At 43.4% G+C, this 10,473-nt stretch overlaps 1 long non-coding RNA gene across 1 annotated transcript in view; it reads right to left on the bottom strand.

Annotated features, from left to right (window-relative positions):
• Positions 1-10,473, bottom strand: part of LOC132342359 (uncharacterized) — a 21,366-nt gene extending 10,893 nt beyond the window's left edge. Inside the window, exon 1 of the long non-coding RNA XR_009490701.1 lies at positions 829-10,473. This is a non-coding gene — a long non-coding RNA (uncharacterized lncRNA). The remainder of the gene's footprint in view (positions 1-828) is intronic.

Genomic DNA, 10,473 nt, shown 5'->3' with positions numbered 1-10,473 from the left:
TGGGGAATGTTCCTGCTGCCTAGTGGGGCACATGGGCAGTTTCTTGTTTAACATGTATTGAACCTGTATTAGGTGGTAGACACTGATCTATGGAATGGATATCTTTATCTATATCCTCACAACAACTCTATGGCATAGGTGCCGTCACTAACCCCATTTAACAGATGAAGAAACTGAGGCCCAAATATGTTAAATAAGGTGCTCTCAGGCATAATGTCCACTGGGCTTCCCAGGTGGCACAGTGGTAAAGAATCTGCCTGCCAAGGCAGGAGACGCAAGACACATGGGTTCAATCCCTGGGTCAGGAAGATCCCCTGGAGGAGGAAATGGCAATCTGCTCCAATAGTCTTACCTGGAAAACTCCATGGACAGAGGAGCCTGGAGGGTTTCAGTCCAAGGGGTCACAGAGTCAGACATGACTGAGCACACTCACACCTAATGTCCATTAGGAGGAAAGGATACCCCTTTTTCTATTCTTGTCTTGGGTAGTTGGAGGCTGGGAGAATGCTGCCACCATGACTTCCACCACCAGCTCTGCCCCTGGCCATGGCTGCCACATTCCTACAGCCATCATTCTCTCTTTGCGGCTCTCTTGTCTGTGTGTCACTTACTCAAGATTCAAAGCCCAAGACAGGTGTGTCCTTTTAGCCAAGCTTGCCTAGCGCAAGTTTAAGTCACACTTTTGCATTTCTCACCCACACTCTGTCCACATGATGCCTCAAGACCTAGGGCTCTCCTGGGTTCTGCTGGACCTCTTCCCAGAGACACTTGCTCTGCACACACCTCGGGTTAGAGCTTCCTACACAGCCCGAATCAGGAATCCCTTACCATTTACTTTGAGTCTTCCAAAATCTGTCGAAATCTCTTTTTCTGCTTAAGTGTCTTCTTTCAGTCTTTTTGTGTGGATTGGTCTAAACTTTTGATGCATTTGCTATCATTTGAGTAAGGTTTTTTTTTGGCTGTGCTTGGTCTTTGTTGCTCTGTTAGGGCTTTTTATAGTCGCTATGCTCCAGTTTCAGTGCCAGGGCTTCCCACTGCAGGCTTGTTTTGTTCCAGAGCACAGGCTCTAGGGCACGCGGGCTTCAGTAGTTACAGACCTGGGCTCAGGAGTTGTGGTGCAAGGGCTTAACTGCTCAAAGGCATATGAGATTGTCCCAGACCAGGGATCAAACCCATGTTGCTTCATAGTCAGATGGATTCTTAACCACAGGACGACCAGGGAAGTCCTTGTGTAAGCATTAAGAAAAACACTTAAATGACTACATTCAATCTGCTGACTTTAACAGAAAGTCTGAGTTGGACTCTCCGTTCTCAAATGGGAACAATAGTGTGTGTCATGTCCCTTCCCAACTGGAAGTGCCTGGCTAGGACTTGGCCTCCCCCCCGCCCATGCCCACGTCCCTTGTTTATATGCATCACTGTATAAAAGAAACTCTTCTATACACCGCCAGTGCACTCACTAGTTAGGTCCACTTTGACAGCTGGGTGGCATTCTGCTAACTCTTCGGCAGCTGGCCTGGGGAATACATTCACAGCTTAATTCTAAGTTATGACTTGGATTGAAAATAACCAGACTCCATATCCCCATTCAAATACCCTGGAAAAAACCTCCAATAGCAGCCAGTGAATTAGGTCTCTCCATTTTTTGCCACGTAAGATGTGTCTCTTGCTATGCTTCTCCGGTGCATTTGATCAACACGCATGACTGAGTACCTACTGTGTGCCGGGCATTCCTGCAAGTGCAGAGGACACTGCAGGGAACAGGAAGCTTATTGTGAAGGTTGTAATCCAGCTACTGGATTCAAAAAACTTCCATATTTGCAGCAATACAGTAGGGGGAGGATGCCCAGACACTGTGGACTGATTTAATTTTCATTTCGAGCTGGTATGTGTGTGTGTGTTTCAGGGGGGCGGCGGGGGGTGGTGTTTCCTCCTGGAGTGGGCAGTGTGAGATGTGCTTAATTCCCATCCGTCATCATATCTCCTCCATTAATGCCATCCATCTCTGGTGTCTCCTCCCTTCCTCCTTGCATTTGCCACCCCTTCCCACAGACATAATCACATCTCTGTGATTTCAGCTTTCTTGGCTTCCCTCAGCTTTCCCAGCCTGCTGTGTTAAATGTCATTTACTTTTCTCCTACTTCAAGTTATAGCTTCTCCACAGACAATGGTAGGCTCCGTGTCTGCGTCTTCCGGGTCCCCTGGGGGTGAGCCCTGGGTGCTGGTTACTGAAGTGTTAGAGGAAAAGCCTGATGAAAGTTTGCCACCCTGGGTGGTGGCTGGGCTTCTCCTGGATTGTGCTGTTCGAAGTCACTTCATTCGTGTCCAACTCTGTGCGACTCTGTGGATCGTAGCCCGCCACGGCTCCTCCGTCCATGGTATTTTCCAAGCAAGAATACTGGAATGGGTTGCCATTTCCTTCTCCAGAGGATCTTCCCAATCTAGGAATCAAACACGCCTTTCCTGCTTTGGTAAGTGTGTTCTTTACCAGTAGCACCACCAATTAAGCATATTTCATCATCTCTAGGATTAATTTCTTTCAGAAACGTCCTGTTCTGACCTAAATAACACATATTTTCTTCCATTCATTTTGACACTCCCCCTAGAAGAATTAATAGCTGGACTAAATATGCTTCTAGAGCATTCATACCAACCTGGCCTTTGAGGTCATTTTTCAGGCACCTTACTCTTACTGGATAGTTCAGTTTAGTTCAGTCACTCAGTCAAATCTGACTCTTTGCGACCCCATGAATCATAGCACACCAGGCCTCCCTGTCCATCACCAACTCCCGGAGTTCACTGAGACTCATGTCCATTGTGTCAGTGATGCCATCCAGCCATCTCATCCTCTGTCGTCCCCTTCTCCTCCTGCCCCCAATCCCTCCCAGCATCAGAGTCTTTTCCAATGACTCAACACTTCGCATGAGGTGGCCAAAGTATTGGAGTTTCAACTTTAGTATCAGTCCTTTCAATGAACACCCAGGACTGATCTCCTTTAGAATGGACTGGTTGGATCTCCTTGTAGTCCAAGGGACTCTCAAGAGTCTTCTCCAACACACAGTTCAAAAGCATCAATTCTTTGGTGCTCAGCCTTCTTCACAGTCCAACTCTCACATCCATACATGACCACTGGAAAAACCATAACCTTGACTAGACGGACCTTTGTTGGCAAAGTAATGTCTCTGCTTTTGAATATGCTATCTAGGTTGGTCATAACTTTCCTACCAAGGAGTAAGCGTCTTTTAATTTCATGGCTGCAATTACCATCTACAGTGATTTTGGAGCCTGCCAAAATAAAGTCTGACACTGTTTCCACTGTTTCCCCATCTATGTCCCATGAAATGATGGAACCAGATGCCATGATCTTTGTTTTCTGAATGTTGAGCTTTAAGCCAACTTTTTCACTCATCTCTTTCACTTTCATCAAGAGGCTTTTTAGTTCCTCTTCACTTTCTGCCATATTGGATAGTAGAGAATATCTTATCCAAATCATGTTACCCTAAATTCTGAAGGCATGAGGAAATATCAGTTCATCTGGTCCCACTGATGTTATTTGATATTTAACTCATTTGTATAATTTGTTAATAAACTGGAGGATACTTTGGGGGACAGAAAATATTTCCAGCAAAAGAAAGACTTCTAGGAATAAAGAGTTTTCCAGAAAACAGATATTTTGTTGTCTATTTACCTTTCCATAGTAATGGAGTAGACCATTAATTTTGTATTTTAAAAAACTTTTTTTGGAAGGCTGCATTCCCATGGCACGTGGGATCTTCTTCCCCAACTTGAGACCAAACCTTCGCCTCCTGCGTTGGAAGGTGGATTCTTAACCACTGGACCACTGAGGCTGTTCCAAATTTGGGGTTTTTAATGCTAACTCTAAGAAACAAGACAAAACACCAAATGAGCCCGTCTCTTCTTTGAAGAGGTCTAGATTCTTTTAGCAAATTCATTTAGTCAAAAGAATAATTCCAAACCAAAATCAGGAGCCACAATTTGGTATGGGATTGACTTTTTCCTCAAACACCAAACTGACAAGTAATATGTGCTGTATTTAGAACCAACTAATAGGCGCAGACTGCTTGAATCCCAGATGATTCTGAAATTCATTTACTAGCTGGTCAATGCTGATGCCAGCATCTTTAAGAGATGTAATGAGAATCATTCCTGCTGAAAAGATGCGTAGGTTCTCTCTGCTATACTTAAAATAGATAACCAATAAGGTCCTACTGTATAACACGAGGAATTCTGCTCAATGTTTTGTGGCAGCCTGGATGGGAGGGGAGTTTAGGGGAGAATGGATACAAGTATATGCATGGCTGAGTCCCTTTACTATCCACCTGAAACTATCACAATATCGTTCATCAGCTATACTCCAATATAAAATTAAAAGTTTAAAAAAAAGATGGTTCAGGCAGTATATGTAGGAGTTGAGGGAAATAAGGAATAGGGAAATATTGAGTTAAGGGAAATTGCCAACATCTGTTGGATCATCGAAAAAGCAAGAGAGTTCCAGAAAAAACATCTACTTCGGCTTTATTGACTATGCCATAGCCTTTGACTGTGTGGATCACAACAAACTGTGGAAAATTCTGATAGAGATGGGAATTCCAGACCACTGGACCTGCCTCCTGAGAAAATCTGTATACAAGTCAAGAAGCAACAGTTAGAACTGGACATGGAACAACAGACTGGTTCCAAATTGGAAAAGGAGTACATCAAGGCTGTATATTGTCACCCTGTGTATTTAACTTATATGCAGAGTACATCATGAGAAATGCTGGACTAGATGAAACACAAGCTGGAATCAAGATTGCCGAGAGAAATATCAATAACCTCAGATACGCAGATGACAATATCCTTATGATAGAAAGCAAAGAAGAACTAAAGAGCCTCTTGATGAAAGTGAAAGAGGAGAGTGAAGAAGTTGGCTTAAAATTCAACATTCAGAAAATTAAGATCATGGCATCTGGTCCCATCACTTCATGGCAAATAGACATGAAAACAGTGGAAACAGTGGCAGATTTTATTTTTCTGGGCTATAAAATCACTGCAGATGGTGACTGCAGCCATGAAATTAAAAGACGCTTGCTCCTTGGAAGAAAGCTATGACCAACCTAAACAGCATATTATTAAAAATCAGACCTTTACTAACAAAAGTCCATATAGTCAAAGCTATGGTTTTTTTAGTAGTCATGTATGATTGTGAGAGATGAACTGTAAAGAAAGCTCAGTGCAAAACAATTGATGCTTTTGAACTGTGGTGTTGGAGAAGACTCCTGAGAGTCCCTTGGACTGCAAGAAGATCCAACCAGTCCATCTTAAAGGAAATCAGTCCTGAATATTCATTGGAAGGACTGATGCTAAAGCTGAAACTCCAGTACTTTGGCCACCTGATGTGAAGAACTGACTCATTGGGAAGAACTCTGATGCTGGGAAAGATTGAATGTGCAAGGAGAAGTGGGCAACAGAGGTGAGATGGCTGGATGGCATCACCGACTCAATGGACATGAGTTTGAGTGAGCTCCGGGAGTTGGTGATGGACAGGGAGGCCTGGCATGCTGTGGTCCATGGGGTCGCAAAGAGTCAGACACAACTGAGCAACTGAACTGAACTGAAGGGAAGTAGGCGCTGGCTCCAGGCTGCTCATGTTGGCATCCTGGCTCTGCCACTTACTAATTGAGCAACCGTGCTCCCATGCCTTCGTTTCCCCATCTGCAGAGTGAGAATAATAAAGTACTAGATCTCACATGGCTGTGTGAGTCTTATTTCAGTTTCCTTATTTTAGCACACATGTGTGCTCTGTGCCAGACACTATTCTGAGACCTTCAAGATGCTAATTTGTTTAGTTCTGATAACACTGTAAGCTATATTCTAAGACCTATACAGCCCCAGAGAGGTTAAATAACTTAACAGATAAGCACACACATTTTTTCAATTCAATTAAAATTTCAAATTGAAACATTGTTGATTTACAATGTTAATTAGTTTTAGGTGTACAACAAAGTGATTTGATATTTTTATAGGCTTTGCTTCATTCAAAGTTATTATAAAATATTAGTTGGGCTGTACATTATATATTTATGTCTTACTTATTTTATACCTAGTAATTTGTACTTCTTAGTCCTTCTCCTATTTGCCCCTCCTCCAACCCTTCCTCCCACTGATAACCATTAGCTTGTTCTCTGTATCTGTGAGTCTGTTTCTGGTTGGTTATAGTCAATCATTTATTTTATTTTTGAGAGTCCACATATCAATGAAAGTATACAGTATTTTTCTCTGCCTGACTTACTTCATTAAGCATAATACCCTCCATGTTGCTGCAAATGGTAAGATTTCATTCATTTTTATGGTTGAGTAATATTCACACACGTGCTTGTGCATGTGTGCACACACACACACACCCCCCACATCTTTATCCTGCTATCTGTTGATGGATACTTAAGTTGCTCCCATCACACCACATGTTTTAAATAGTGTGTCAGGTAGATGATAAACAGTCAGTGCCAGCCTCTGTAGACAGATACCCTCCTCTACAGCCCCCATCACAGCAGCGGGTCCTCTGCCACAGTTCTCTGTGTACCTCAGACAAAGATGTGAAGCCCAGCACACAGCACACGCCCAGTACATAAGAGGAGGTATTCAGTATTATGACTAAACGGCAATTAATTAATATTTCCTTCTCCTTTAAGCATCTTTGAATCCTTTTCAAAACACAAGGGAGTGATTTAAAAGAAAATGCGGACCATCAGCTGTACTCTGACCCTTGGTCCCATCACCCAGGCAACCCAGTTTCATTTCCACTCCACACAGCCTTAGTGCACAGACTCCCACCTTCATCTTCTTTCTGGTTTTACTTTGAAGATTCAAGGACTGAAGTCAGGTGCTAGTGCTAAGTCACTTCAGTCGTGTCCGACTCTTTGCAACACCATGGACTGGTAGCCTGCCAGGCTCCTCTGTCCATGGTATTTTCCTGGCAAAGATACCAGAGTGGGTTGCCATTTCCTCTTCCAGGGGATCTTTCCAACCCAGGGAAAGAATCCACCTCTCTTAAGTCTCCCGCATTGGAAGGTGGGTTCTTTGAAAGGTTCAGTTCAGTTCAGTTCAGTCGCTCAGTCGTGTCTGACTCTTTGTGACCTCATGGACTACAGCATGTCAGGCATCCCTGTCCATCACCAACTCCCGAAGCTCACTCAAACTCATGTCCATTGAGTCAGTAATGCCATCCAGCCATCTCATCCTCTGTTGTCCCCTTCTCCTCCCACATTCAATCTTTCTCAGCATCAGGGTCTTTCCCAATGAATCAGTTCTTCACATCAGGTGGCCAAAGTATTGGAGTTTCAGCTTCAGGATCATTCCTTCCAAAGAACACCCAGGGCTGATCTCCTTTAGAATGGACTGGTTGGATCTCCTTGCAGTCCAAGGGACTCTCAAGAGTCTTCTCCAACACCACAGTTCAAAAGCATCAATTCTTTGGCACTCAGCTTTCTTCACGGTCCAACTCTCACATCCATACATGACCACAGGAAAAACCATAGCCTTGACTAGACAGACCTTTGTTGGTAATGTCTCTGCTTTTAAATATGCTATTTAGGTTTGTCATAGCTTTCTTCCAAGGAGCAAGCGTCTTTTAATTTCATGGTTGCAGTCACCATCGGCAGTGATTCTGTAGCCCAGAAAAATAAAGTCTGACACTGTTTCCATGTCTATTTCCCATGAAGTGATGGGACCAGATGCCATGATCTTGGTTTTCTGAATGTTGAATTTTAAGCCAACTTTTCACTCTCCTCTTTCACTTTCATCAAGAGGCTCTTTAGTTCTTCTTTGCTTTCTATCATAAGGGTAATGTCATCTGCGTATCTGAGGTTATTGATATTTCTCCTGGCAATCTTGATTCCAGCTTGTGCTTCATCTAGCCCAGCATTTTTCATGATGTACTCTGCATAGAAGTTAAATAAGCAGGGTGACAATATACAGCCTTGACGTACTCCTTTTCCAATTTGGAACCAGTCTGTTGTTCCATGTCCAGTTCTAACTGTTGCTTCTTGACCTGTATACAGATTTTCTCAGGAGGCAGATCCGGTGGTCTGGTATTCCCATCTCTTTCAGAATTTTCCACAGTTTGTTGTGATCCACACAGTCAAAGGCTATGGCATAGTCAATAAAGCCGAAGTAGATGTTTTTTCTGGAACTCTCTTGCTTTTTCGATGATCCAGCAGATGTTGGCAATTTGGTCTCTGGTTCCTCTGCCTTTTCTAAATCCAGCTTGAACATCTGGAAGTTCATGGTTCACATATTGCTGAAGCCTGGCTTGGAGAATTTTGAGCATTACTTTACTAACGTGTGAGATGAGTGCAATTGTGCAGTAGTTTGAACATTCTTTGGCATTGCCTTTCTTTGGGATTGGAATGAAAACTGACCTTTTCCAGTCCTGTGGCCACTGCTGAGTTTTCCAAATTTGCTGGCATATTGAGTGAAGCACTTTCACAGCATCATCTTTTAGGATTTGAAATAGCTCACCTGGAATTCCATCACCTCCACTAGCTTTGTTCATAGTGATGCTTCCTAAGGCCCACTTGACTTCGCATTTCAGGATGTCTGGCTCTAGGTGAGTGATCACACTATCGTGATTATCTGGGTCATGTAGATCTTTTTTGTATAGTTCTTCTGTGTATTCTTGCCACCTCTTCTTAATATCTTCTGCTTCTGTTAGGTCCATACCATTTCTGTCCTTTATGGAGCCCATCTTTGCATGAAATGTTCCCTTGGTATCTCTAATTTTCTTGAAGAGATCTCTAGTCTTTCCCATTCTGTTGTTTTCCTCTATTTCTTTGCAGATCGCTGAGGAAAGCTTTCTTATCTCTCCTTGCTATTCTTTGGCACTCTGCATTCAAATGGGTATATCTTTCCTCTTCTCCTTTGCTTTTCGCTTCTCTTCTTTTCTCAGCTATTTGTAAGGCCTCGTCAGACAGCCATTTAGTCATTTTGCATTTCTTTTTCTTGGGGATGGTCTTGATCACTGCCTCCTGTACAATGTCACGAACCTCCATCCATAGTTCTTCAGGCACTTTATCAGATCTAATCCCTGAATCTATTTCTCACTTCCACTGTATAACTGTAAGGGATTTGATTTAGGTCATATCTGAATGGTCTAGTGATTTTCCCTACTTTCTTCTATTTAAGTCTGAATCTGGCAATTAAGAGTTCATGATCTGAGCCACAGTCAGCTCCCAGTCTTGTTTCTGATAACTGTATAGAGCTTCTCCATCTTTGGCTGCAAAGAATATAATCAATCTGATTTCGGTGTTGACCATCTGGTGATGTCCATGTATAGAGTCTTCTCTTGTGTTGTTGGAAGAGAATGTTTGCTATGACCAGATGGCTGGATTCAATTTCCACGTGGATCACAGGGATGTTTAGAAGTGTCCACTAGGGGGCGCATGATCAACAGGTCAGGAAAGGCCGTCAAGGACGTTGGACTTAACAGGGAAAATACTCAGTTTCTGAGAAGACTGAAACTAGGTGGGAGAATTCACGTTGATCTCATCCTTGGTTTGCCAGATGAACACCCAGGATTTTTCTTAGCTTTTCCATGAATCTCTAAATTCTGCCAAAAAGAAAATAGGTGTAAAACACGGGGTCAGAAAGTCTGTCTGCTGAGAGAAGTCTCAGCCTGGTGCTGTCCTAAGATGGAGCCCCAGATCACCAACAACTCTGTAACCTGTCCAGACCTTCTGAAGGTGCCAGACCCCAGAGCCCAGGGAATGTGGCTTTGGGGGCGCAAGACAAGAGCAGCCAAGTGTGGCCTATTCAATCTGTCCTGGGAGTGCAGCCGGCAAACCTCACTGAGAATGAGGGGGAGCGATGCTGTCCTTCTTGAGACTTTTTGAGGCCAATTACACCTATTCTTGGGCTTCCCAGGTAACTCAGACCATGAAGAATCTGCCTGCCAAAGCAGGAGACTTGAGTTCAATCCGTGGGTCAGGAAGATTACCCTGGAGCAGGAAATGGCAACCCATTCCAGTATTTTTGCCTGGGAAATCCCATGGACAGAGGAACCTGGTGGGCTAGAGTCCACGGGGTCACAAACACTTGGACACGATTGAGCACACACACACACACACACCTATTCTTTTTTCTATGATTGCTAAATGCCAACGGTCCTTAAGAAATAGGTACTACCTTTTTTTTTCCAGAACAATTGTTCAAGTCTCGCTCTTCTTTGTCTTCTTCTAATTCTATTTTTATCCTTCTGACTGCTTTTCCTGACATTTCTTTCTTCATTTCTTAATGAGATTTAAAGAAACTTGGGAGGAGTAGAAAATTAAAAGCGCAGCTCTTCCTGAACTCCAGTAAGCTTGCCTGTGTTGGAATTGCCCTTAAGCCTTTACAGATGAAAACCTGTCTCCCCACTTCTGCGTGGAAGACTTCCCACGGTGAGGGCCTGTGATCTCTGGAGCTCGGTCCCTGGAA

The sequence above is a fragment of the Bos taurus genome, chromosome 15, assembly GCF_002263795.3.
Source record: "Bos taurus isolate L1 Dominette 01449 registration number 42190680 breed Hereford chromosome 15, ARS-UCD2.0, whole genome shotgun sequence".
NCBI lineage: Eukaryota > Metazoa > Chordata > Mammalia > Artiodactyla > Bovidae > Bos > Bos taurus.
The sequence above is the reverse complement of the archived record's forward strand: the minus strand, read 5'-3'. Positions and strand labels throughout refer to the sequence as shown.